This window comes from Pinus tabuliformis, chromosome 6 (assembly GCF_031772625.1).
Source record: "Pinus tabuliformis cultivar Carrire ecotype Pingquan chromosome 6, CPIR1, whole genome shotgun sequence".
Taxonomy (NCBI): domain Eukaryota; kingdom Viridiplantae; phylum Streptophyta; class Pinopsida; order Pinales; family Pinaceae; genus Pinus; species Pinus tabuliformis.
This window is the reverse complement of record NC_142292.1, coordinates 1,233,341,989-1,233,368,470: the sequence shown is the minus strand read 5'-3', so window position 1 is coordinate 1,233,368,470 and position 26,482 is coordinate 1,233,341,989.

Below are 26,482 nucleotides of genomic sequence, written 5' to 3'. Positions count from 1 at the left end.
CTTTTAGCTTAATACTCCTTGATCTATTAAGTAGTTTATGTTTTATGTATGCCATATATGCTCTTATACCTTGTATTTCTCTTTGATCTTTCTTGTAGGTACTCGGACGTGAATAAAAAGTAAGAAGCGATCCTAGAAGAAAAGAAATCAAAGTCATTTCCAAAGGATTGAGTGATTAGCATCAGAGTGAGGTAGGCTACTCTATCTTTGCATTCGTTAAACATAAGCTAGGAAAGTGTATGTTAGTTTGTTTTGTTTGTTGCTAGACCCACTCATTAGGCGATAGAGATTGCCTCTGTCCGCAGAGGGGATTTATCTTCACAACATGTGTAACTGCCCATTACTACCCGGGGGTTGGCTTATTAAGAGCCTTAACTACCCACAAAATGGGTTTCCATGTGGCCACAAGTGAATATTCTTCTAAATATATAGACCACTTCTTTCAATATGACCCTTTTTCCATAAGATCCATAAATCTATGCATGAAACCTTGGTTCTTTTCTTTGGATCCCTCTATGAACTTTCTTTCTTCAGTTCCTATATGTGTTAGGCTTCCTAATTTACCCCTTTAGATTTTGGGGCTTGAGTGTTTGGAAGCCATCAAAATTTCTCTAAGAAAATTTCATCTTTTCTCTTGAAAGAATGGTGAAAGGAATCTAACAACCTGCACATGGTTGTGTATTGAAATAGACCTCACTAAAGGTATTATTAAGGATTTTTTGTTAAAAATATGATTAAGTTGAGAGGGGAGGGTGCTGAATTAGTATAATGGCCAATTTTAACAATTCAAAACACTTCAATGCATATACAATGTCAATTAGATCAATAACATAAGGATACACTAGATATACGTGGAAACCATTACTGGAGAAAACCACAAAACTTATTTATATGAATGCTCTTGCAGGTATCAATCTACTCTTACAATAATTTACTAACACCAACTCGAAGGAGACACCAATACCCTAGATTAATTTACTTGCACCAACCAAAAGGTGATTTCAATCCCATGAAATTATTTATTGGCACCAACCATAAGGAGATACCAATCCCTTGAAGTAATTTTACTGGAACCAACCAGAAGATGACACCAATCCCTCGAAGTAATTTCCTGGCACCAACCAGAGATGCCTATTCGATCCATTTTTCATAAATGTTCAAATTCAGATCCATCAAGCTTCCAATTAATCTCCCTTATATAATTTTTTTTTATTTATGTTCCTAAGTGTTCTTCCTCAGGATCTCTTCTGCTTTTTTATATCACTCCCTGCTCTGTAACTTTCAGTTATGCATACACTAGCGACTAGTCTATTTATTCTTCATCCTTAGACCCTTCCTCGATCGCTCATCTTAGCTAGACTTCATTCTAAAAATTCTTCTACTTTAGGTCACATAGAGCTTCATCCGACTTCTCTGTACTTCTCTCTTTGCACAACAAGACCACCACAACTATACCAATGACAGTTCTGATAAAAAACTTAGATTTCACATATAGGCACACACTTACACACGCTCAAGCTTCTCTAAATTGTGATATTTATACCAAAATGTGCAACAAATGCCCAAGAACACTAACATGCCATGGAGAAATAAATATGATTAACCTATATTATTTTCAATTATCATGGTCCCTTGAACCCCCCGTGGCTTAACTTCAAACTCACAAAACCATCTAATGTGACCTTGTTTAAGATATTTTCCGCAACTCTGAGATCCAAGCGTTTTCACAACAACAACACCTCAAATATACAGAATCTCGGATGTTTGGTTATCCCTGAGTGCTAAATAATTTTCTCCTTATAATCTAGGATTGGGGCCACATGCTCAAACACCCTTTCAAACATATATAGGGCTTGGATGGTTGGATGGTTGGATTCTTTGAGAATTGCTCGATGTTGAGTGCCATGATACCTTGGAATTTGTCAATTGTTAGTTATGCTCCTTTATGACAATTTCTACATTACCTAGGCCAAGCACATATGGAACTGGTTTATAATTGTTTTTACCTCTCAATTCCTAATAGCTCATTATGGGCCCCACACAATCCATCCTTTGGTTGTGCTACTAAACCTTATTTTTATGCCTTTTTAGCCAAACCGATTACACATAAACCTTGCCAAACAAAACACTAGCATAGATCCTGAGAACTCTAGGGATGCCACATTAATCCATGATGTTCCAACACATGTTCCTTTACCACCTCATCACTACCATGAGTACACTGTCAAGTCATACCATCTCGGCCTTATCTTTCATAGTAAAAAATACACTATAATCCCTGGTTCCTAATACCCAGGGAAGGGACCCACCATAGCTATGTCACTTGCCAAGTCACACTCCACATTAATTGATTCAACCAATCAAATCCTACCACATGTCCAAATTCTGACATGTACCTACCACATGTCACCTACCAAATGTCCATTTGGGTGGCCAAAAATGCCAAATATACATGCCACATGCCACATATTGTCGCAGCCATGTTATCAAGTCTTTCCATGTTATATTGGCCCGATGTTCTGATACCCAGATATAATTAAGGTACTTGAATCCCATCCCAATATTCACTAAAATTTCTTAATTAAGTGTTAACGACATATTAGTGATTGTGATTAAGACGGTCTAGGTTGCGGTAAATCACGGTTTTCCAGTTATAAATTTTTTTGGCCTTATTCAATTTTCCATATCAGACCACATTGTGGACCCTTCTACTGGTCTCCAACCTATTAGGTGAGTTCATATCTGACTCCACCTTTCGAGCTTATATCAGTCCTTTCTTCACTTCATGAGTCTATACCATACACATTCCAATGTTGTTGGCCTTTTATCGGTCCCCAACTTACCAAGCCTATCTATAATGACCCATGTTGGAAATACTAAGAGGGGGGGTGAACCAATATCTATTATTTTTTGTTCTAGTGATTGTCAAAAGCATATATAGATATGTATATGTATACACAGAACATAGAAATTGACAGCTGGAATAAATGTTTTTATTAAGACTCAAGACACTGCAACGAAATAAATACAATATAAGTATATCTTACTGTGAATAGTTGCCAAGCTCCAACTTGGACTTCAGTGAGGCTCCAACCTCCAGAGCACCAACTCTGTTTTGCCAAGACACCAATCTCGGACTTTAGGAGCACCAACTCCCAAGGACTTCAATCCTATTTAGTTCTGAGGCTCCAACCTCTTGGGCTCCAACCCAACCTTGATATAAACTGGTTCTGCTGCTTCTGCTGCCTCTATAGTCTCTGCTGCTTCTGTTGCCTCTGCACCCTCCGCTGGTTCTGTTGCCTCTTCTCTGGTTTTTTTTCACCACAACAACAACAACAACCAATCCTCAGTTCTTGCTGTTTTTATGCATTCCATGCCTCTGTCCATTCGTTTCCTCTTTCTCGATGGCTCTTTGGCTTCCTCCTCGCTTGCTTCTTCAACTTCCCATCTTTCGGTTTCATCTGTCTATTCGTGTTCTCAGGACACGTTGATTCAATGGAGTGCGCCAAATAATCCACGGAGAACACATCTTACTGATTAAAAGACTGTGTTGGAATATTAATTCCAACTGCAGTGCAGGGACAACGACGGCAGCGCAGACATTTGCCGAATCCGCCATCGTGTAGCAGCAAACCATTCTGGAAAACCGCCTGACCTTATCGGACCGCTTTTGCTCAGCAAGTGGTTTTTCGTACAAACGAGTCCGATGCAATAAAACTCTGCCACGCGTCCTCTGTACGTTTTCAAAATAGCCTTTCCATCGGGACATAACGTTCAACAAATAAAGGCCTTCCGATATTCACCTCAACCGTTCGATTTCTTGAGGGCAGATCAACGGTTGACGGACAACAACCAACCTCTATCGCAATCGGCGCTTCTGGTCGGGCAACCTTCTATGTAGCATTGCGATGGGTGGATGCGATAATAGATTCAACCATAACACAATCCCGCGTCGGGTCCGCGTACATTATCGCAATCAGAGGTTTCATGTGGCAAGGCTTCATGGCTTGCGATATAGCGACGGATGCGATATGGTATTACACCATGGTTTATATTCCCGTCGGGTCCGCAGCCTTATCGCAATCGGCGATCGCAAAGGGCCGATGGCCAATGGGCCAATCCACTTGTGGATGCGATATTGCATTGAACCCTGTTTTATATGCCCGTCGGGTCCGTTCCTTTCATCGCTATCGGCGATCGCAACATAACTGCAGTCACTAATGGCCGATGGCCGATGCGATGGACCGGATGCGATATATTATTCAATCAAACTTTGATATGCCATCGGGTCCGCGTATATTGTCGCAATCGGAGGCAGGGCCTTTACCACTCCTGATACTTGCTCCGAAATGCCGGATGCGATATATTATAGACTGTTTTTAATAAGTCCATCAGGTCCATGCCTCTATCGCAATCAGAAGATTATAGCGCCATCCCTTATGACTTGCGATCACTGCGGATGCGATATGATATTAAGGCAGTTTACAATGGAGCCGCGGGTCCGTGTTATTATATTGCAAATATATATATATATATATATATACTCCTCAGTACTCCCGATAGTTCTTTCTTTGGCATTGTTGTGCCGATAGTGTATATAGCCCTGTCTATATATGAGTTTTATGAGTTTTGGCCTCCGATATATGAGTTTATGGCATATATGGCTCCCGATAGTGTTATCTGTGGCATATATGGCTCCGTTTGCTGCATTTGCTCCTTCGATGGCTCCTCTTGCTCCTCTTGCTCCGATAGCTCCTCTTCTTTGGGTTTTCTCCTCCGATGGCTCCCGATATGCTGTGTATGCTCTCGATAGGCTCCTCTGGCTTGGTCTGCTCCTATGTGGCTCTGTCTCCTCCTCTTGAATATTGCCATATTGACATCAATGACAATTTGTGTCCAACAATCTCCCCCTTTGTTATTGATGGCAATATTCTTCTGCTCTCTCCCCCTTTGGCATCAATGGCAAAGGAATGCATACGAACTCCCCGTGTCAAACTGCTCCCCCTGTCCTGCTGCGTCTTTATGAATGAACTTGAGTGATGATAACGAAATAACCCCCATCTTTTGACGCAGATGTTCGAATGCTTCCCGAGGAAGAGGTTTTGTGAAAATATCAGCTATCTGCTCCTTATTCTAGAGTGATGTTTTGTTTAGCTACTTGCTCACGGAGGAAATGATACTTGATTGGTATGTGTTTGGTTCTTGAGTGCATCACTGGATTTTTGCTGAGACTAATAGCGCTTGTGTTGTCACAATAGACGGTAATCAGTTGATATGTACATATGTCGAGATATTTTAGAGCTTCCTTCATCCATAGTATCTGAGAACAACAGTCTGCTGCAGCAATATACTCGGCTTCGACTGTGGATAATGATATGGATGACTGTTTTTTGCTGAGCCAGGATACTAAACAGTCTCCTAGGAAGAATGCATTTCCACTAGTACTTTTCCGATCATCTATGCTTCCAGCCCAATCAGCATCAGTGTATGCAGTTACCGTCAGTGTTGAGTCCTTTGGGTACCAAAGACCAAAATCAGAAGTTCCCTTCAAATATCTAAGAATTCTTTTTACAGCTAATAAATGAGATTGTTTGGGAGCAGATTGAAATCTTCCCACCATTCCTACTGCTTGCATTATGTCTGTTCGTGTAGCTGTTAAGTATAGAAGGGCTCCAATAATTAACCTGTAATGAGTTACATCTACTAGAGGGGAGTCATCATCTTTGCTTAGTTTGCAGTTTGTGGTCATAGGTGTACTCACGGGTGCACAGTCCTCCATTCCATATTTTTTGAGCATGTCTTTTAGATATTTTGCTTGAGATATACACAATCCTATTCTGGTTTGAGATACTTGAAGTCCAAGGAAGTGGGACAACTCTCCTATCATTGACATCTCAAAATCTTTTGCCATGCTTTGAGAAAATTCATGGCTCATTTCATCATTATTACTAGCAAAAATCAGATCATCGACATAACAAAGAGAAACTAGTAACTTACCTTGATCTGTCTTTATGTATAGATTGCTTCCAGCCACTCCCTTTTTGAAGCCTTGTTGTTGGAGATAGTTATCCAGTCTTACATACCAAGCTCTAGGAGCTTGTTTCAACCCATATAAAGCCTTTTTCAATTTACAGACTAAGTCCTTTCCTGCTGTTAGATCAAAACCTTCTGGCTGCTCCATGTAGACTTCCTCCTTGAGTTCCCCATTTAGAAATGCTGATTTCATGTCCATTTGATAGATTTTGAATCATTTTGAGCAAGCAAATGCTAAGAACATCCTGATAGCTTCCATACGGGCCACTGGTGCAAATGTCTCTTCAAAGTCAACTCCTTCAATTTGTGAATAGCCTTTGCAGACTAGTCTTGCATTGTTTCTGATAACCTGTCCTTCCTCATTCATTTTATTTTTGAACACCCATTTGGTTCCTATTATGCTTTTGTCCTTTGGACAAGGTACCAGCTCCCATGTCTTGTTCTTCTCAACTTGGGACATTTCTTCTTCCATTTTACCCAATGAGGATCCTTGCTTCTGCAAATGTTTCTAGTTCTATCATAGATAGGAGGGCAATGACTTTTCTCTTGGGTGTGACTGATATTCTTCTTCGGGTCTGCACACCTTCATCTTTATCGCCAATGATCTGATCTTCTGGATGATGTTTTTGGACATATTTCAACTTTTAAGGGGTATTAGGCGGTTCTCTTTCCTCTTCTTCTTCTTCTTCTTTCTCATCTATTTCTTTTTTTGTAGGTTCTTCTTCTTCAATGAGAAAGTCATCTTCATGTTCTTCAATTTCCTTTTCTGGAAGATCTTCATCAACCTTTACACCAATGCTTTCCACTATTTTCTTCAGTCGATAATTGTAGCACTTGTAAGCCTTGCTCCGTGTAGAGTATCCAAGAAATATCCCTTCATCAACCCGAGAATCAAACTTTCCGGGTGAGCCATCATTTATTTTTATGAAGCACTTGCTTCCAAAGATCTTGAAGTACTTCACCGAAGCAGGTCTTCCTTTCCATAGCTCATAAGGAGTTTTATCACAATTTGGTCTCAATTGAGTCCGATTCAGTGTATAGACAGCTGTCCCTACTGCTTCTCTCCAGAATCTAGGCTGCAAGTTTGCTGCTAATAACATGGTTCTTGCCATCTCTTGGACTGTTCGGTTTCGTCTTTCAACTACCCCATTTTGCTGAGGTGTTCTGGCAGCCGAGAATTCCCTTTTAATTCCATGAATATTACAGAACTTACTGAACTCGTTTGATGTGAATTCTCCTCCTCTGTCTGTTCTGAGGCACTTAATTTTTGAGTCTTTTTCATTTTCTACAAGGGCTTTGAAATTCTTAAAACACTCAAAAGTTTCAGATTTATACTTTATGAAATATATCCACATCATTCTAGTATAATCATCAACAAATAACACAAAGTACCTTTCTCCTTGGAGTGCTTGATTTCTAGTTGGCCCACATACATCAGCATGGATGATCTCCAAGGGCTTCGATGTACAGTGTTCCTTTGTCTTGTGGCTGGTTCTGGTCTGCTTTCCATGTTGACATGGACCACACACTGCTTGATTTGGTTTGAACAACCTTGGGATATCTTGTACAACTTTGATCTTGCTGATATTGATCAGATTTTCGAAGCTTGTATGTCCAAGTCGCTTGTGCCACAGCCAACTCTCATCTGTCTTACTCAAGTAGCATTTATTTTCCTTAATCTTGTTCAGAATGTAAATATTGTCTGGTGTTCTCACCCCTTTTGCCACAATTTTCCCGGAGGCAGAGTTCCTTATTTCACAGTCTTTGGTGCTGAAAACAACCTTATGTCCTTGATCACAGATTTGGCTGACACTCAGAAGGTTGTGTTTGAGTCCGTCAACCAACAGAGCATCCTGAGCTTTTCCTTTTCCATTTATCAGAGTAACTGTTCCTTTTCCTGCAATTCTGCCAGATCCGCTTCCAAAAGACACATTCCCTTCCTTTTTGCTCAGTGAGACAAACTTCCCTCTGTCCCCTGTCATGTGTCTGGAGCACCCACTGTCTACAAACCACTGGTTTCCATTATTTTGAGCACATAGAGCCAAGCCGCATTTGTCCATGCTGGAGTTCTTGCTACTCGTCTTTCTTCCTTTGAGTGGGCAGTCTTGTTCATAGTGTCCATTATTGTAGCAAAAAGAGAAAATCAGATCAAATTTGGTCAAGGGATCAAATGAATTGAAGGTTTTGATTTGTCCCTGTCTTTTGGGGGCATATGAGTTGACTACTCGGTCCTTTTGCATTGTCTTTTCACTTCTGCGAGCCATACAGTGTCTAGCTTGGTGACCGAAGTTTTTACAGTGAAAGCAGTGTCCAAGAAAGATGGTTTTGAAGCAACCACGGTTTGAGTCGATTTCCTTCCTGGGAATTACTCCTCCCTCGTTCTTTGGATTTTTGAAGGGCCCTTGGTGGAGTACAGGTTTGTATTTGCTGTAGTGTCCATGATTCGACTCCACATTCTTCTTTGGAGTAATTCTTTCTTCATTCTTGGAATCTGGGATGCACTTTTGATAACATACTTTTTCATCTTTTGGATTGCAGGAAAGTGCATCGGCATAGCTTTTCGCACTATTCTTAGTGCTTGAGGATTATCCTTTGAAACCTATTCCAGACTTGTCATGTTGAGGTTTTTGATTTTTCAGAATAGTCTCAAGTATTTGAGAGCTTTTACATCCCTTTTTAATTTGCTCCAACTCCTTTCTTAGAGACACTATTTCTGCCTCGCATTCCTCACAAGTCTCTTCTTTTTCTTTAAGCTTTGCTACCAAGAGATCTTTTCTCCTTCTTATTTCCTCGTTTTCCACTTTGATAGAAATGATTTGGTTCCATATTTTCTCATTTTCTTCAATGGCGCTTATTAACAGTTCATCTACATTTCCTTCCAGTCTTGAGTCATCATCATCTGTGAGTGCCATGAATAATGCTTCTTGGCTTTCATCATGATCACTTTCCTCATCTGATTTCTTTTTGATTACCATAAACTCATCCTCATTAGACTCATCTTGCTTGGAGAAGAAGTTTTTCTTATTGAACCCTTTCTTTTTATGTGCCATTCTTTTAAAATTTCCTTCATCATCACTGTCATGTTTATGAGGACATTTTGCTGCATAATGACCTATTTTACCACATTTAAAACAAATAAGAGGATACTTGCCTTTAAGCTTAGATCCTCTCTTCAGCTTTCGTACATATTGAGCCAATTCGGATTCCACATCTGACTCATCACTACATTCATTCGTTTCTTTCACTTCCTTTGACTTTGAGGCCTTGAATGCTGCATCTTTGGAGCTAGGGCCACCTTTCCTCATTTCATAGGCAGTGAGAATTCCATGGAGTTCATACATTTTGAGGGTATCTAGATCCTTTGCTTCTTCTATAACACTTATTTTGGAGTCAAATTTGTCTGGAAGAGACCTTAATACCTTTTGAACAATGGTACTTTCTTCCACCTTTTCGTCCAATCCTTTCAGGGAATTTACTACTTCAGCTACTCAAAGGAGGTATGCTGCAATATCTTCTTCATATTCCATCTTCAAACTTTCAAATTGTCTTCTGTGAGTTTGAAGCTTTGCCTTTTTTACTTTTGAGTCTCCATCGTACAAACCAACTAGCTTCTTCGACATTTCTTTGGCAGAGGTACAATGCATGATTTTTGTAAACTCGGAATCAGTGATTCCACTAGTGATAGAGTTCATGGCCTTTGCATTTGCAATGTAGGCTTTCCTCTCGTCTTGGTCTGTTGGAAGAGTGGAAGTCGCTTGGTATTCAGTTTGACAAAAATGCCAGACTTCAGGTCCAAGGGACATTAAGTAGTAAGTCATCCTTTTCTTCCAGAAACCAAAGTTAGTGCCATCGAACAGAGGAGGTTTTCCTGATGCTTCATGATTTCTCATCATGGCTGCGGATCCTTCTTCAAGCTGTTAGGCTAGTATGAAGAAGCTGGCTCTGATACCAATTGTTGGAAATACTGAGGGGGGGGGGTGAATCAGTATTTATTATTTTTTGTTCTAGTGATTGTCAAAAGCATATATAGATATGTATATGTATACACAGAACACAGAAATCGACAGCTGGAATAAATGCTTTTATTAAGACTCAAGACAGTGCAATGAAATAAATACAATATAAGTATATCTGACTGTGAATAGTTGCCAAGCTCCAACTTGGACTTCAGTGAGGCTCCAACCTCCAGAGCACCAACTCTGTTTTGCCAAGACACCAATCTTGGACTTTAGGAGCACCAACTCCCAAGGACTTCAATCCTGTTCAGTTCTGAGGCTCCAACCCAACCTTGACATAAACTGGTTCTGCTGCCTCTACAGTCTCTGCTGCTTCTGTTGCCTCTGCACCCTCCGCTGGTTCTGTTGCCTCTTCTCTGGTTTTTTTTCACCACAACAAAAACAACAACTAATCCTCAGTTCTTGCTGTTTTTATGCATTCCATGCCTCTGTCCATTCGTTTCCTCTTTCTAGATGGCTCTTTGGCTTCCTCCTCGCTTGCTTCTCCAACTTCCCATCTTTCGGTTTCATCTGTCTATTCGTGTTCTCAGGACACGTTGATTCAATGGAGTGCACCAAATAATCCACGGAGAACACATCTTACTAATTAAAAGACTGTGTTGGAATATTAATTCCAACTACAGTGCAGGGACAACGACGGCAGCGCAGACGTTTGCCGAATCCGCCATCGTGTAGCAGCAAACCATTCTGGAAAACCGCCTGACCTTATCGGACCACTTTTTCTTAGCAAGTGGTTTTTCGTACAAACGAATCCGATGCAATAAAACTCTGCCACGCATCCTTTGTACGTTTTCAAAACAGCCTTTCCATCGGGACATAACGCTCAGCAAATAAAGGCCTTCCGATATTCACCTCAACCGTTTGATTTCTTGAGGGCAGATCAACGGTTGATGGACAACAACCAACCTCTATCACAATCGGTGCTTCTGGTCGGGCAACCTTCTATGTAGCATTGCAATGGGCGGATGCGATAATAGATTCAACCATAACACAATCCCCCATCGGGTCCGCGTACATTATCGCAATCGGAGGTTTCATGTGGCAAGGCTTCACGGCTTGCGATATAGCGACGGATGCGATATGGTATTACACCATGGTTTATATTCCCGTCGGGTCCACAGCCTTATCGCAATCGGCGATCGCAAAGAGCCAATGGTCGATGGGCCAATCCACTTGTGGATGCGATATTGCATTGAACCTTGTTTTATATGCCCGTCGGGTCCGTTCCTTTCATCGCTATCGGCGATCGCAACATAACTGCAGTCACCAATGGCCGATGGCCGATGCAATGGATCGGATGCGATATATTATTCAATCAAACTTTGATATGCCATCGGGTCCGCGTATATTGTCGCAATCGGAGGCAGGGCCTTTACCACTCCCGATACCCGCTCCGAAATGCCGGATGCGATATATTATAGACTGTTTTTAATAAGTCCATCGGGTCCATGCCTTTATCGCAATCGGCAGATTATAGCGCCATCCCTTATGACTTGCGATCACTGCGGATGCGATATGATATTAAGGCAGTTTACAATGGAGCCACGGGTCCGTGTTATTATATCGCATCTATATATATATATATATATATATATATACTCCTCAGTACTCCCGATAGTTCTTTCTTTGGCATTGTTGCGCCGATAGTGTATATAGCCCTGTCTATATATGAGTTTTATGAGTTTTGGCCTCCGATATATGAGTTTATGGCATATATGGCTCCCGATAGTGTTATCTGTGGCATATATGGCTCTGTTTGCTGCATTTTCTCCTCCGATGGCTCCTCTTGCTCCGATATTCTCTGATAGCTCCTCTTCTTTGGGTTTTCTCCTCCGATGGCTCCCGATATGCTGTGTATGCTCCCGATAGGCTCCTATGGCTTGTTGAAATATTAATTTCACCTGCGCATTTATTTTTACAAGTCAAAGCTGGGTACGGTCAGAAAAATTCCCAACATGGCTTGGTCTGCTCCTATGTGGCTCTGTCTCCTCCTCTTGAATATTGCTATATTGACATCAATGACAATCTGTGTCCAACAACCCATGCTTCAACATTTTGGGTCCTTTTAGTCATCGCTGGCCTACTAGGCTTATCTATACTATCCTGGGCTACAATACATAACTACAAGGATCATACCAAAACTTTGGTCAGGCTTTAACCTTATATGAACAACTTTACTTCAAACACATTTTTCTCTTCATTTCTTTGGAGTTAGAAGAAGTTCCATATACCATTGGAAGGGTCTCAGAACACGATATTCAACTGTACACCTTTCATTCTCATTTGGACCATGCAATTACATTGGAAGTTTCTTCAAAGATAAGCTACCCACACTACAAATTCATTCAATCTCTCATGCTGCTTTTTTGTTTGAAATTGGTTTAGATCCCTTTGAGATTATTTTTTCTTCAATGAAACTGCAAAATTGCACAAAACTTCCTTTGACATAAATGACACTATAGTTGACATCAATGAAAATACAAATATACTGTCAAAAATCTCCATTTTTGGAATTGATGGCAATAACTCTAGACATCTGGTAGTACTTGATGGTCTTGAGCTAAACTCCCCATATCTGCTTGTTGATTGTTCTTCTCCTAATGTCTACTTAGTATTCCCCTTTGACATCAACGGAAAAGGGCATATACTCCCTTGGTATTGATGAATATCTTTCCTTGAACTTGCCCCGTCACCAACATGCTTCTTGGCTAAAATTAGTGGAATGTTTCCCCTTGTGAAGAATCAATTACATCCATATTTTGTCTAAGATATTTGAAGCTATCTTTGGGAAAAAATTTTATACATATGTTTTCAATTCGCTCTTTTGTTGGAATGTATTCTAATTTGATAACATTATAAAAAAAAATTCTCTGAGAAAATCATATTTGATAGGAATATTCTTTGTCTTAGAGTGCATAACAAGGTTTTTAGAGATATTGATGGCACTGGTGTTGTCACACATGATGGGCACAGGATGATCACCATTTTCTTGAAGATCCTTGAGATTCTGCTTCATCCATAGGACTTGAGTGCAACATGATGTTGTTGCAATATATTTTGTGTAAAAGCCCTGGGTTAAGAGTTCATGTGATAAAGTTAATAAAGGAAAAATAAAACCAAGGTCATGGGACAGTTATTCCAAGCTGAATGTTGGAAAAAATATCCTAGTGGGTGTTCATTTGGTTTATTATGGCTTAGATAAAATTGGAAAAAGCAATGGCAAGGGCATTGAAAAGACAAAGAGGCATTAATTGGCATTTATTTATGGAAATAACGGAAAATAGGAGAAAAGGAAGGTTAAAGGTCACAAGTTGCATGTGAGGAGGAAAATGAAGGAAAAATAATGGAAATTGAGGAAAATACAGGCCTCAATGATAAAAAGGCTTCTGAGGATCAGATCACAACTTTTTTCGGTCAACTTTTTGTTAGTTCAGTTTTGGAGCTCTCTCTATTCTCTCATACTCTTGCACGCTTAGAGCATTCTTGGAGAATTCTAACATTGGAGAAAGGAAGAAAAATGAAGGACAATAAAGCAAAGGGAAGCAAAGATCAAGCAAGGAAGAGTTAGATCAAGCGGCTTCAACATATTACTTACAGGTATCGAGTTGCATGTATTATTTCCTTGTTAGTTTTCACATGCATGTTACATGCATGTGTGTATTTGGTTTAATCACAAGAGAGACTTACTAGGGCACAAGAGAAACAAGAAAAGCTCAATGCAATCATCCTTCAGAGCTTGTCAGATTTGTAGAGACATGGAAAACCATGAATTGGTCATGGGCTAGAGGATTGGACTAATGGGGCATATGGCAACATGTCTCATGGTGGGCACAAGTCAGATAGAAATGACACAGTCAGAGATGGTAGGCTCTTGGATACACCTGACAAGAGAGGTGATGGGCATGGGTTCTATTTTAGTTCTGGTTCATACAGGTCTCATGGTCATCATCACTATCATCCTTAGAGGAAGAATGACAATAGATATTTTCCAGATGAGTTCAAGAAATCCAAGCCACCTATATTTGATGGAGAATTGAAGAAGTTGGAGGATGCAAAGGCGTGGTTACTTGGTGATGAGCCTAGGTATTGTAGCAAGAATGTTGCAACTCCCAGGGCTACCAGCTTTACTTATCAACCCGGGTTCGTACAAACTTGGAGGTGACAATGCTATATGCACAAGTAGAAGTGAAGGTACTGCCTATTGTCACTGCTCATTTGGCAAGGGACCCAAGGGTTCCAAGCCAAACTTCTATAGGGTCAGAAGAAGCTTGATTTTGATGGAAGAAGAGAAAATCTATTCTAAGGGAGAGCTACTCTACTGCAGTAATGAAGAAAACAACTTGTAATGCTAACTCACACCAGACCCTAACTAACCATCTAAACAACTATGTGAAGCAGAATTGCTAAAACAACACTAATCTAATGCTGTTATCTAAGTTGCAGAAGTAAAAAGCATCAAAACTAGACTAAGGGGTAAGCAAAGGAAACTAAGCTAAGTCTGTGTTTAAGTGGAAGAGAAGTCGGAGATCAAAATTGGTCAAAAGAGGATGTAAGGGAGCGACAACGCATAAGAACCGTTGGATCAGTCGGGTGAAAGGCAAACGAACGACTGAGATTGGATCGCAGGAGGGTACGTAGGTAGATGGGTGAACAGGGTTAACTAACAGGATGGACGGCTGAGATTATATCGTGGAGGCTAAGTCAAGAGATGGACGGATAGGATTAATCGGAAGATGGATGGCAGAGTTTAGATCGCGGGCAAAAGAAACATGTAGAAATGGTAGTGGGTTTGCGGGGTGGTAAGCTGTATTTCGCGTGCCCTCAAAGCCATACGCTGTATTTTGAAATTTCACACGATTAGCCTTACCTAGCAACATGTAGCACGATAAAACCACTTTTCTCGCGTGCTCTCGGGCGGATAGCGGTTGGACATAAACCCGTGTGATATGGCGTGATAGCCGTTGGATTTGGCTAGGCAGATCAATAATGGAGATGGGCCAAGCTAGTTGGTGAGCAGGTGATGCGATGGCCGTCAGATCAAGAGACAGATTGATGGTGGAGATTGGAGCGCATAAAGGAACGTGCGGAAATGAGGGAGTGGGTTTAGAAGGCGGTAAGCTGTATTTTGCGTGCCCTGAAAGCTGTTAGCTATTTTCTAAAATTTTACGCGATTGGCATCATCGAGCGACACATAGCACGGGGAAAGAACTCTTATCGCGTGCCCTCAAGCGGATAACGATCAGACAAAAATCCACATGATATCGTGTGGTATCCGTCAGATCTGGTGAGGCAGATCAAAAATGGAGATTTGACCGAGCTAGTTGGAAAGTGGGTGCGCGATAGCCGTCAGATCTGTTATCATAAAATCACTACTAAGGGCTGCAACCAAGCAAGATTTCATGTAACTCTTTCAACCAGACTTTAGACCAAAGATTAGCCTCTTTGGTCAGAGAGGGCTCTCTCACAGACTCTTGATAAAAATCCTTCACTACAACAGATGGCTAACTCTTTACTCATTCATAAAAACAAAAGCTGGTTGGATACATATCAAACTGGTCCTCATTGGGCTATGGAGTCTCATACACTAAGTAAACAAGAAAAACATAGTCATTTCATGGAAGTCAAGGCTCTTTGCATTAAATGTTCAAACATACTCCACAAAAACCACAGCTTGCCAAACACACAGGAAATCAGAGCATAAAATATGAATTCTGAGTGATTGTGCTATAACAAGGCTGTAAAAGAACATATAATATAAAACACCACCATTATATTTGAACAAAATAATCCATCGAGAATCTTGAGAAGAAATCAACACTGTTTTACTATTACTGTAACAAGTCTTACATTGGCCCAAATAACTCTGTTTTTGTATAAAATGTCCAACCTTTTTTACATCAGAGTCATTTCTATATATAGCAAAACCAAAATACTACTACCTGAGACTCCTCAACAAGCATGAAGGGAGCTCGGAATCCTATCATTAATTATCTTATCCATATCTAAACAAACTAATTAATTACAAAGGTATTGCGCTGTGAAAACAGAGGGTTCCATTCCCATTGAAACTTCAAGTCTATCTCCTCGTGTGCATTGATGCTTTCTTGAAATTTGACACCTGTATCACTTCAATGATAGCCGAGCCATGCTGGAAGAACATTCACTGAATGAGCAGTTTCGGATGCCTGATATGTGGATGATTCATCAACTGATAAGAATATGTGCCCTATGTTCACGGTCTCTGCCTCCCATTAGTCTTCATGCATTAAAGATTATGCTTCAAGCCATTTAATCCTTTAATAATCACGCATGATAGAAAAAACCTTATGATCTGGCCACCTTGTAAACTGAACAGGTGTACCACTCAAAATCTCGGTAACCCTACCAGAACCCTAAAAATTCGGATATAAAGTGAAGACTTTAACAAAAGACAAAAATTTCACCTTTTCCTTAAATACTCACACCTGTCACCTTTTAAACATCTGAATGGCTTTATATAATCTCCATGCTAGCCTCGAGTCATCCCTTTAAGATTCGCTGACCTCAGCATCAATCTCAATTTTTTCACATAAACAGTCATCTACAGCAGTTTCGTAGCGCGCTACGAAACTGCTGTAGGTAATCAAAACTAAGCATATGAACCTTAAAGCAATAATGACTTAACTCTGTGATTTCTTCAGCTATTTTACACAGGTGTAAGGACTTCAAAAAGTTTCAAAACGATGATAACCAAAATTTACCAAAACTTGGAAGGCATATTTTCCCTTGGATTAATTAGCTAGTTTGCCTAGCTTCATCTTCAAACTGCTAACTTCTTCCTTTAAAACCTTGTTTTCTGCTCTTAAGCTTGTATTCATCTGTTTCATGATTTTTGCCTGCTTCAGAGCTGGCACCGTCCACACATATGCATCAGAGACTGAGTCAGTTTGACTCATCAAACTTGTTCTACCTTTCATTACAGCCTTTTTATAATTTGCATATCTTACTGCCCTTTCCTTAGAAACATTTTTAATCTGAGGTATTTCTTCTTTTGTTGTTCCAGCTTGTTTCTTGATAGCAATAACATTTCCACCTTGACTGATGATAACCCTATTACCCTTGTTCTTACTTTTGGCTGCTTGAACTATTCCAGTCAAAACCTCAAGTACCTCTGTCCTAGGCACTTCTAAAGGTGCCTTCTCTTTCTGCGCTTTCTCCACTTCTTTGATTTGCCTTCTTGTGACTGGTCTACGTGGCTTAAAAGCATATTCTTTACTAGGCTCTTCAAATTTCAACCTTTTAGAAGCCCTTGATTTTTTAGAACTTTCGGGTGAAGACTGAGTGAGGTCAATATGCATTGGCTGCACCGGGTGATCTTGCTCAAATTCTATTGGTTCAATCTGTATTGGCTGATCTTGCTCTAGTTCAATGGCTTCAAGTAAGTCATTTAAACTACCTTTTGAAATAGGGCTTTCTTCCACAGTAATTGACTTACCTTTCTCTTTGTTTAGTTGACCTCTGGTTCTCACCCTTGAAATTTTTTCAACTTCACTTGATTTAGCTTCATCCTTCTTTTTCTGAATCTTCTGCTTTGATGACTGAGGTGTTTCCTTAGATGATGACTTAGGAGTTTCCTTTTCTGATACTTTAGATGTCTCCTTAGATAATGGATTAGGAGTTTTCTTCACTGATGATTCAGGTGTCTCTTTAGCTGCCACAGACTTCTCTGATTTCCTTGACTTAGTTTTAAGCTTCTTTTGGTCTGTCACTTCTCTCCTAAGTTTAGCCAAAGTAGGTTCTTCACTCCTTTCTTCCCTTTCTCTCACAGGCAATGGAGTGAGGCCTGTTTTGCTTGGGAAGCCGGCCATAAACACAAATGAATCCCAATCTCTGCCAATCTTTTGTAAACTATCCAACACCAGCAACTTTACTAGACCATGATGAAACAGGGATGTTTCACAACCATCTTTCTTTAATTGAATTTTATCACACATTTTGCTAATGCTTCTGAACAAATAGAAAGGTATGTCTATTGAAACCTTACCTGTGAAATGTAACAAAAGTTTGAAGTGGTAGGAGTAAACTTTATTGTACCTACCCTCGCATGTCAGGTATTTCTGGATGCATGTGAGGAGCATAGCATAATGTTCTTTTATATAACTCCTTGGCACCGCTTTGGTGAGGTCTTCATCTACATAAGGTTCCTTCAAAAACTCTTTACAGGGACTCATGTCGAACTTGAAGTTTTTGAACCATTCTTGGCCACCCCTCGGAATTTCAGTGACAGTGGAAATAACTTCAGGAGACACAGGAAACTCTAACATTGACACCTTTGAATTCAGTCCAGTAAAATTTAATGCGAAAGCCTTCGTTACCTCTGCATGTCCTCCCTTCAATTTTTCGCAAAACCTCCAGCAACCAGCATTTCGAAAGGCTCTTGCTACACCTTCATCCCTGAGAGTAACATCTAACCCCTCCGGCTCTGTCCTCACACACTTACCGGATCGATGTTCCCTCTTTTCCATCTTGCTTTGAATATTTTCACACAGGGAACTAATGGTAGCTGTAGCGCGAAAACAAACTCGACTTTGGAGTGCAGGCTCGCTTGCAATGATCCCTTTAAATAAGAACTTGGGCTTCTCATACAGCAATCATGTTTACACATTATGAAAAACCCATTATGATATAACCATCCCTTGTAAAATCCCTTAAACTGACACTCAAATGCATGACTCCGGACCTTATGGCGGAATGATGGTTTATCATGACCTGGAGAGGACGTAAACTGACAAACATGAACGGACCTATGACTCACCTCTCTCGGATTTGACATTCAAAGGAAGAGCGCTACAAAAAACCCTGAAACCCCGATTTCGTAGCGCGGACAATTCAAACTTAACAAGATGCGCTACTAAATGGCTGACAAACAGAATGCTGCGAAAAAACGAAAACATCATTTCGCAGCTAAACTGACCAATCAAACATGCGTTGCGAAACTGCGCAAAGTACTAATGACATGACATGCTTTAACTAACAATGATGGAGGGTATCTAATGATTTTTTCCTTACACGAATTCACATCAATACCTTTTGAAATTCAAATTTCAAATTGACATACACCAATAAACCTATTCACAAAACTGAAAACCTTTATATGAAACTTATGGACAACCTTATATACATGAACTATAGTTCTAAGTGATAACAGGATCAGACAAGGCAAATCGACGGTGGGGATTTAAATTTCATAAAGTCAGTGTTGAAAATGAATTGGGTATTGATTGGTTGGGTTTTGCTGTGTAAGGCAATATACGGGTTAAAACCGGTTACAACGTGAATTAACAGCGTCCGCTCAAGCGTTTCATGCTAAAGGAGAATGGGCATATGAGTAAGGTCTCAGACAGAGGGTGAAGGAACAAATGACCAGGAAATGAAATGAATGACCATGAAATGCACCATGTAACTGCATCAAACAACAAACTCCATGTAAAATTGAAATTCTGTGTTTTTGGGTTTTCTGCAGGTTTTCTTCCTCACGCCATGGTCCCAAAGAGAGGAGGTGAGGCTGAGACACCTGTGGACAACCTTATGAATCTTCTCTTTGCTAACCTGCTAGTTGAATGAAAGGATAAATGATCTACTCTGCACTGCTATATTGCGACTGCAACTATTTAAGCAAATTAAAAGTTAAACAATAAAGCTTTGTAATGGAAATGCAGCTACTTAAACAAATAACCAGTTAAACCAAGAATCATCTACTCTATACTGTGGTGATGAAAATGAAACTACTTAAGAAAATAAACAACTAAAGCATGAAGCTATGCTAGTGTTGTAATGGAAATGAACTACTTAAGCAAATGAACAGGAAACCATGAATCTGTACTATTGCTGTAATGAAAATTCATCTAATTAAGAAAATGAACATAAAACAAGAATCTATGCTAGCATAACAATACAATAAAGAGGAGATTTGGCTGCTAGGGTCAGGCCCTAACCTAAGAGCTTCAGCCCTCTAAGTTAACTCAGTGCTGGCTCAAAACAAAACTCATCTTCATTATAAATCAAAAACTGTTACAAGACTTGCAGCTTGAAAACAAAGTAGAGTTCTACAGTGAGAAGTCCAAATTCTTGCTAACTCTTGGTAACTAAAAAAACTGAGGTCCTAAGCCTCTCTACTTATACATATGAAGTCTCCAATGACTTCCTTCAAAATTAGGGAGGCACAACTCCCAATTCAATGATAAACTCGTGCTTTCCCTTTCACTAGCTCGGCTGCCTTCTAGTAGGGAGGCTTGGCTCCCAACTCAAGATAAACTCGTACTTTCACTTGCTTGGTTGCCTTCTAGTACACATGATTTGGCTTGTTTTGCACTCTCACTTGCTTGGCTTCCTTCTAGTACTCCTGATTTGGCTATTTTCACCTTCACTTGCTTGGCTGCCTTCTAGAAGGGGGGTTGTTTGTACTTTCAACTGATGGAGGGATATTCGAATGGAGGGGCAGTAAATGAGGAGGATTTACCTCCTATAATTCCTCTCCCTTGTCCCATTCGAGTTTTTACCAAGGTATTTACCATATTTCCTTGCTTTTATCTTTTATCCCTGCATTTTCATTGCTTTTATCCTTTATTCATGCATTACATGCACATTAGACCACAAAGCAAAATATCCAACTCTACTCATCTCATAAACAAAATATAATCAAAAGTATGCAATAAGTTGTGAGAATAGTTGGTTTGACTAAGCTAGGGGGTGAATTAAGGCCCATATAATTATTCAATGATGAGGCTCATCATCACCCCCTACTAAAAGTGTTACTCATCCTCTAAGCAACTTAGTGGCTTTGGTAGCCTCTCTGACATCTCATGCTTTTGTTGTGGTCCCTACTTCTTATTTATAGAAGCCTGCTTTCCTTTCTAATTCTTCCCACTGATATTATCTGATCTTCAAGCTATGTGGCAGTGTTTTCCATCTCCTTATGTAGGCATGTATATTATCATTTCTTGGTAGCCTAAACATGTCCTCAAAATGTGAAATTGCTTGCCCTTGAGCAACAAGATATCAAGGTGCCAGCTGAGGATTATTTACAATTAGATTATGGGTGCTGATTAGGGCCATGGGATTTGATTGTTCAGCTGCTTCTCTATCCCTGAAGCCACTTAGCTCTTTTGTTTCTTGTTGCTCTTTCTTGTTCTAAAATGTAGAGGGGTTTGCCTCCTTCTTTTCATTTTTTGCTTAACTGGTGTGCTGAGAGTAGTGATGGCAGTTGCTTCCTTCTACTCAGGGACCTCTAGAGACACCCTAGGTGACTCCTCCTTTTGTTCTTCCCCTTTTGTTTCAATGCCTTCTTCCTCTCTGTTTTTTCTTTCTCATCTCTATCAGTTTCTTGCTTCGTCTCCTCCTCTGTTTCAATGCCTTCTTTCTCTTCTATTTTAGCATCATCCTTTGTATTAGTTCCTTCTTCATCCATCTCATCCCCATCTAGCTCTGTATCTTCTTCTTCTTGTTTTGCCTCCTCCTTACTGACAAAAGGACTAACATCATAGATGAGGGTTTTGATGTTATCCTCTGCTAGTAAGTCTCAGAAGACTGACCATGTTATAGGGATCTTGAGGTTTTGGAGGGCATCCTCAATGAGGATTCTGGTCAACCCATGGTGAACTAACTGTTGGGAATTTCCTGTCTTTTCTTTTCTGTTGGAGTCCATGAGTGATTGCATCAGAAAATAGGGTATGCTGAGTCTTTGGTGAACTGGTGTTTCTACCCCAAATCTTAATTCTTCAAGCTCTCTAAAATGGTAGCCATAAACAACACTGTATCTACCCTCACATGAGATATACTTGATGAGCATCTTGCTTGTGAGGCTTGAGGAGGAAATAAGCAAATTGTTTGAAAAGTTTCTTGTGTATGTAATCCACTGCTTTCTAGAGGAAACTAGCCACCTTTTTACTTACAAACCAACTACCTCTTCACCTTTACAACTTTGGATCAAATGATGCATATGAGTGAGTGAGTACGATACTTACCTGTGGCCTTAATGCCATGCTTCAGTTGTCAAAGATCAGAGGTGTTGCTGATGGTCATTCTTCTTCCTCCTCTGCTATCTGCTGATGGTTTCTTGACTACAGATTTGATGCTGCTACTGCTGCTGTATGGTCATCTTTCTTCCTCCTCTACTATCTACTGATGGTGCCTGTGACTGTAGATATGATGCTTCTGAATGGTCAGAGGGAGTAGGATTGTGTGTGGATGCAGGGATGATGGTAATGGATGAGATGAGGGGTTAGATCATGTCTAGAATGAATTTTGGGGATCTAACCAATCTACCAGTCAGGGGATCCTGTAGAAAACACAATTTTCATTTGAATTGGAGCAATGAAGTGAAAAACAATGGAATTTATGGAGGGATGCAAGGTAAGGAGTGGAGGAGATGAAAATATGTGAGGCAGGGCTCCCTTTATATCTTCTCTTTGCTCCCTGATTGTCTTTCTCATCCTCCTGCAAATAACAATTATGTTTTTTTTTCTTATCATTATATTTAAAAAAAAAACACCTAGGTTGCCTCAGAGAGGTTTTCACCCTAGATATTTTCCCTAGGCACCTCAAGGAAGGTTTTCACCCAGGGATCTTTTTTTTCTTTCCATTTTTCTCATCCTTGGGCTGCCTCATGTAGGTTTTCACTTGAATCCTTATTATGTTTTCTTTCTTTTTCAATGACCTGATGAGGGAGGAGTTGAAACTTGCTCCACCATCATCACTGTCTTATTGATACTGTCAATGAACTCTTGTTTAGATAAAGGCCTCTTATACATTTTCAATTTGTGTCCATTAACTAGTAATGGAATGGCTTCTTCATCTATAGTTCTGATCTGCACTAAACCATTGTCATGGCATCTTTCCACCACATAAGGTCCAAGCCATCTTGTCCTTAGCTTTCCCTTGAAGTCTTTATACTTGGAGTCATATAACAATGCCCAATATCCTTCTTGAAATTGCTTCTCCTTAATATGCTTGTCATGCCATATTTTCCTCTGAAGCTGAACTATCTCTATATGGAGGAGGGCCTGCATTCTGAATTCATCCAAGCCATTCAAATGGAACAATCTTTCTTTCTATGCATGCCTGAGATCCAAATCTAGTTGGGCTGCCATCTTCAATGTATTATATTCAAATTCAATGGACAACAAAGCCTTTTTCCCATAGACCAGCTCATAGGGTGTAAATCCAGTGGTGGTCTTCCATGTCGTATTATAGGCCCAGGTGGCCTCAACTAGTCTTTCTGCCCAATCCTTTCTGCTGTTGTTCACCACCTTGGTTAGGGTGTTATTTAGTGCTCTGTTGGTCACCTCCACTTGCCCATTATCTTGTGTATGATAAGGAGTGGAGGTCCTATGCTTGATTTTGTGATGCTTGAGTAGTTCTTCAATCATGCTAGAGGTAAACTGGCTACCTTGGTCTATGACTAGCTTTCTAGGGTACCCAAATTTGTAGAATATATTCTCCCTTAGGAACTCAACCACCTTCTCTTTTGTTGCTGCCTTAATTGCCTTGGTTTCAGCCCACTTAGTCAAGTAATCAGTGCACACAATAATGTGTTTTTTTTGCTTTAAAGGAGGATCGATAGGCACAATGAAGTCCATGCCCCACTTGTCAAATGGCTCAAAAGTCACTTGAGGTTGTAGGGGCATTTCATCTCTTGGAGTAGGCTTTCCCATCCTCTGGCACCGATCACACTGACTAATGTACATTTTCACATCCTGATGAAGAGTAGGCCAATAATAGCCTACTTGCAACACTTTGAATGTTGTCCTCTTTGCTGCAAAGTGACCTCCATAAGGCCCATCATGACAGGTCATAAGGATGTCAAAAACTTCCTCTTCCCTGACACACCTTCTCAAGATCTGATCTGGGCCAAGTTTGAACAGATTGCCCCCAATCCAGGTGAAGGGGGCACTTTTCCGATTATCTTGCTCTTTCCTTTGGAGGGCAAGTTTGGTGGGAACTGTGCTGATACCAAATAGTTTGCTATATCAACAAAACATGGGGAGAGCACTAAAATAACAAGCAAATGCTCGTCTAGTAACTGATCATCCACCATTCCTTCTTCATCTGTAGGTAGATTCCTCCTAGATAGAAAGTCAGCAACAACATTCTCCTTACTAGGCTTATCAACAATATTTAGATCAAACTGCTGTAATAAAAGTAACCATCTTATGATTCTAGCATTTACATCTAGTTTTTCCATTAAATATTTAATTGCAACATGATCAATATGCACAAATGTCTGATAGCCTGCAATGAATGCACAATAGCCAGGAGTTCTTTTTCGGTCACAGTATACTTTAACTGAACCTTTGACAGTTTTTTACTGGTATGATCCAGGTGGCTCCAGAGACAAATACATGACAAAGAGGACTCAGGAAAGCTCAAAAAATCAAAGTGTTTAGATTATGCTCGAAACTAGTTCATGTTAGAGACCTCGTTGTCCTAATCGCGGTGGTGTGAACAGTTCGTCAAACCAAGCTCGAATGCGAAAGATAAAGCTCTTTAAAGTTTGACATGACAAGGGAAAAGAGGGGCCCATAGTTTGCCACATGGCATCCCAATAACCACGTGGGACCCACATGGCAGCCCATCAAACATTGACACTTGGCGTTCTTTAATTAACTCCTTATTCCTACAAAAAGACAAAAGAAATATTTTAAATATCGAATAAAAACAAAAAAAAAAAACATGAAAATATGGTTATTATAACCATATAATAAATCATATAAAAACACATTATAAAAATACAAAAAAAAAAAAAAAAAACTTTTTATCAAAACCCACACCAACAAATATATTAAAATGGGTATGGGGTTACGTTATTTTAACATGGTTGTTGTAACCAACATGAACGAATCCATTCACAAAAAAATTAATGGTGAAAAAAAAGTTAATGGTGTGGTGTATAACCATATACCAACGGTCCATTAAAAGTGCTCGTCACTTCAAAACATTAATGCACTGGGACTTTGCCAACAAACTACGCCCCCCATTTTAATTTAATGAAACTACATTATAAAATGGGAGGGGCAGGGTTTGACCACTTGACCTCTCCTCAACCAATGTCGATTTTTACCACAACGGCAAACTACCTTCTTTGGTTTATTTGCCCAAATTTATATTTAAACCCTCAATTGCATAGTGCACCCAAGGATGGAGGAACCAGGAGCGGGCATGGATTTGGAAACAGAGGACGCAGAATCTTGACACGCGGTTCGAGGTAATGTTTTGCAAGAGGGGTGAATTTTCAGTTTGTCAGAATTTGACAAATTTTATATGGTTTCAACATTTATTGACACGACGAACGCAATGGCGCTGTCCATTTCTCCATCAGATTTCTGCATTTTCGTCCATTTTTTAATATGCAGGGGGAACCATGACTGTTGCAAAAACAGGGAGCGGAACCATGATCCTTGAAATTTTCTAGAGGAGGTAATTTTTCTCCATGTCGGAATATAGTCAAGTTTACAGTCGTTTTTCATGGTTTTCTGCAGGGATCGCAATGGCGAGGTCAGATTCAGCTTTGGAGTTGCATATTTCTAGTCCACCTATGGAGCGGAATCTTTGAGGAATCTAGGGGAATCTAAAAGATTCCTTGAGCTCCAGATTCTCAATTTCTCAGAATTCAAAAATTGGATAGTCGATTTTACACTATTCGACGCCAGAAATCTGATGGTGCATTCAGATTTCTCATTTTCTCATTTCATTTTCCAGCCACTTTTCTAAGTGGAGTGCAGGTGTCAACATTCATGTGCGAGTAGCCATTTCCATGCGATTGATGCCATGAGATCGATGGCACGAACAACTTCAGCAGTTTGACATCCACTTCTTCAGATGGCCCTTGGTTGTGAGGTATATGTAGTGTGTTTATGTACTTCTTTTGCTATACATTGTGTTGCACGAATCCCTATTTGATGCTTCAAGTGGGATCTTGTTTCTTACTCGTTTTCATGATTCCTACTTGATGTGATGCAGAATCATCTATGTGATGTACTTGTTGTCATGATTCGTCATGTTATGTTTTGAGATCCCTTTGTTGTATGTTGATGGGATACTCAGGTCGTCATCAGGCATGTTTGCATTGAGATCCCTTTTACACCATGTTGGCTAGATGCTCATCATGCATGAGTTTATGTCATACTGATAGGAGCCTTTTCACTGAAAGTTCTTGTAGCGGAACATCTCTGGGAGCCACTCCTGTGTGAGGGCATTTATCTTGTATGATAGCAACATCACCTCTATGTACACCATCACTATTGACAACACTTAATGCAGCGACGTACACCATCTTGACACCGGGGCCCGGAGACGTAGTCCCTCATGGACAAACTCCGTTATCAACGTCTTATGTTTTTTTATATCGCTGATGATTGACATGCTTCTCTTCTTTACATCATGCACATGTATTCATT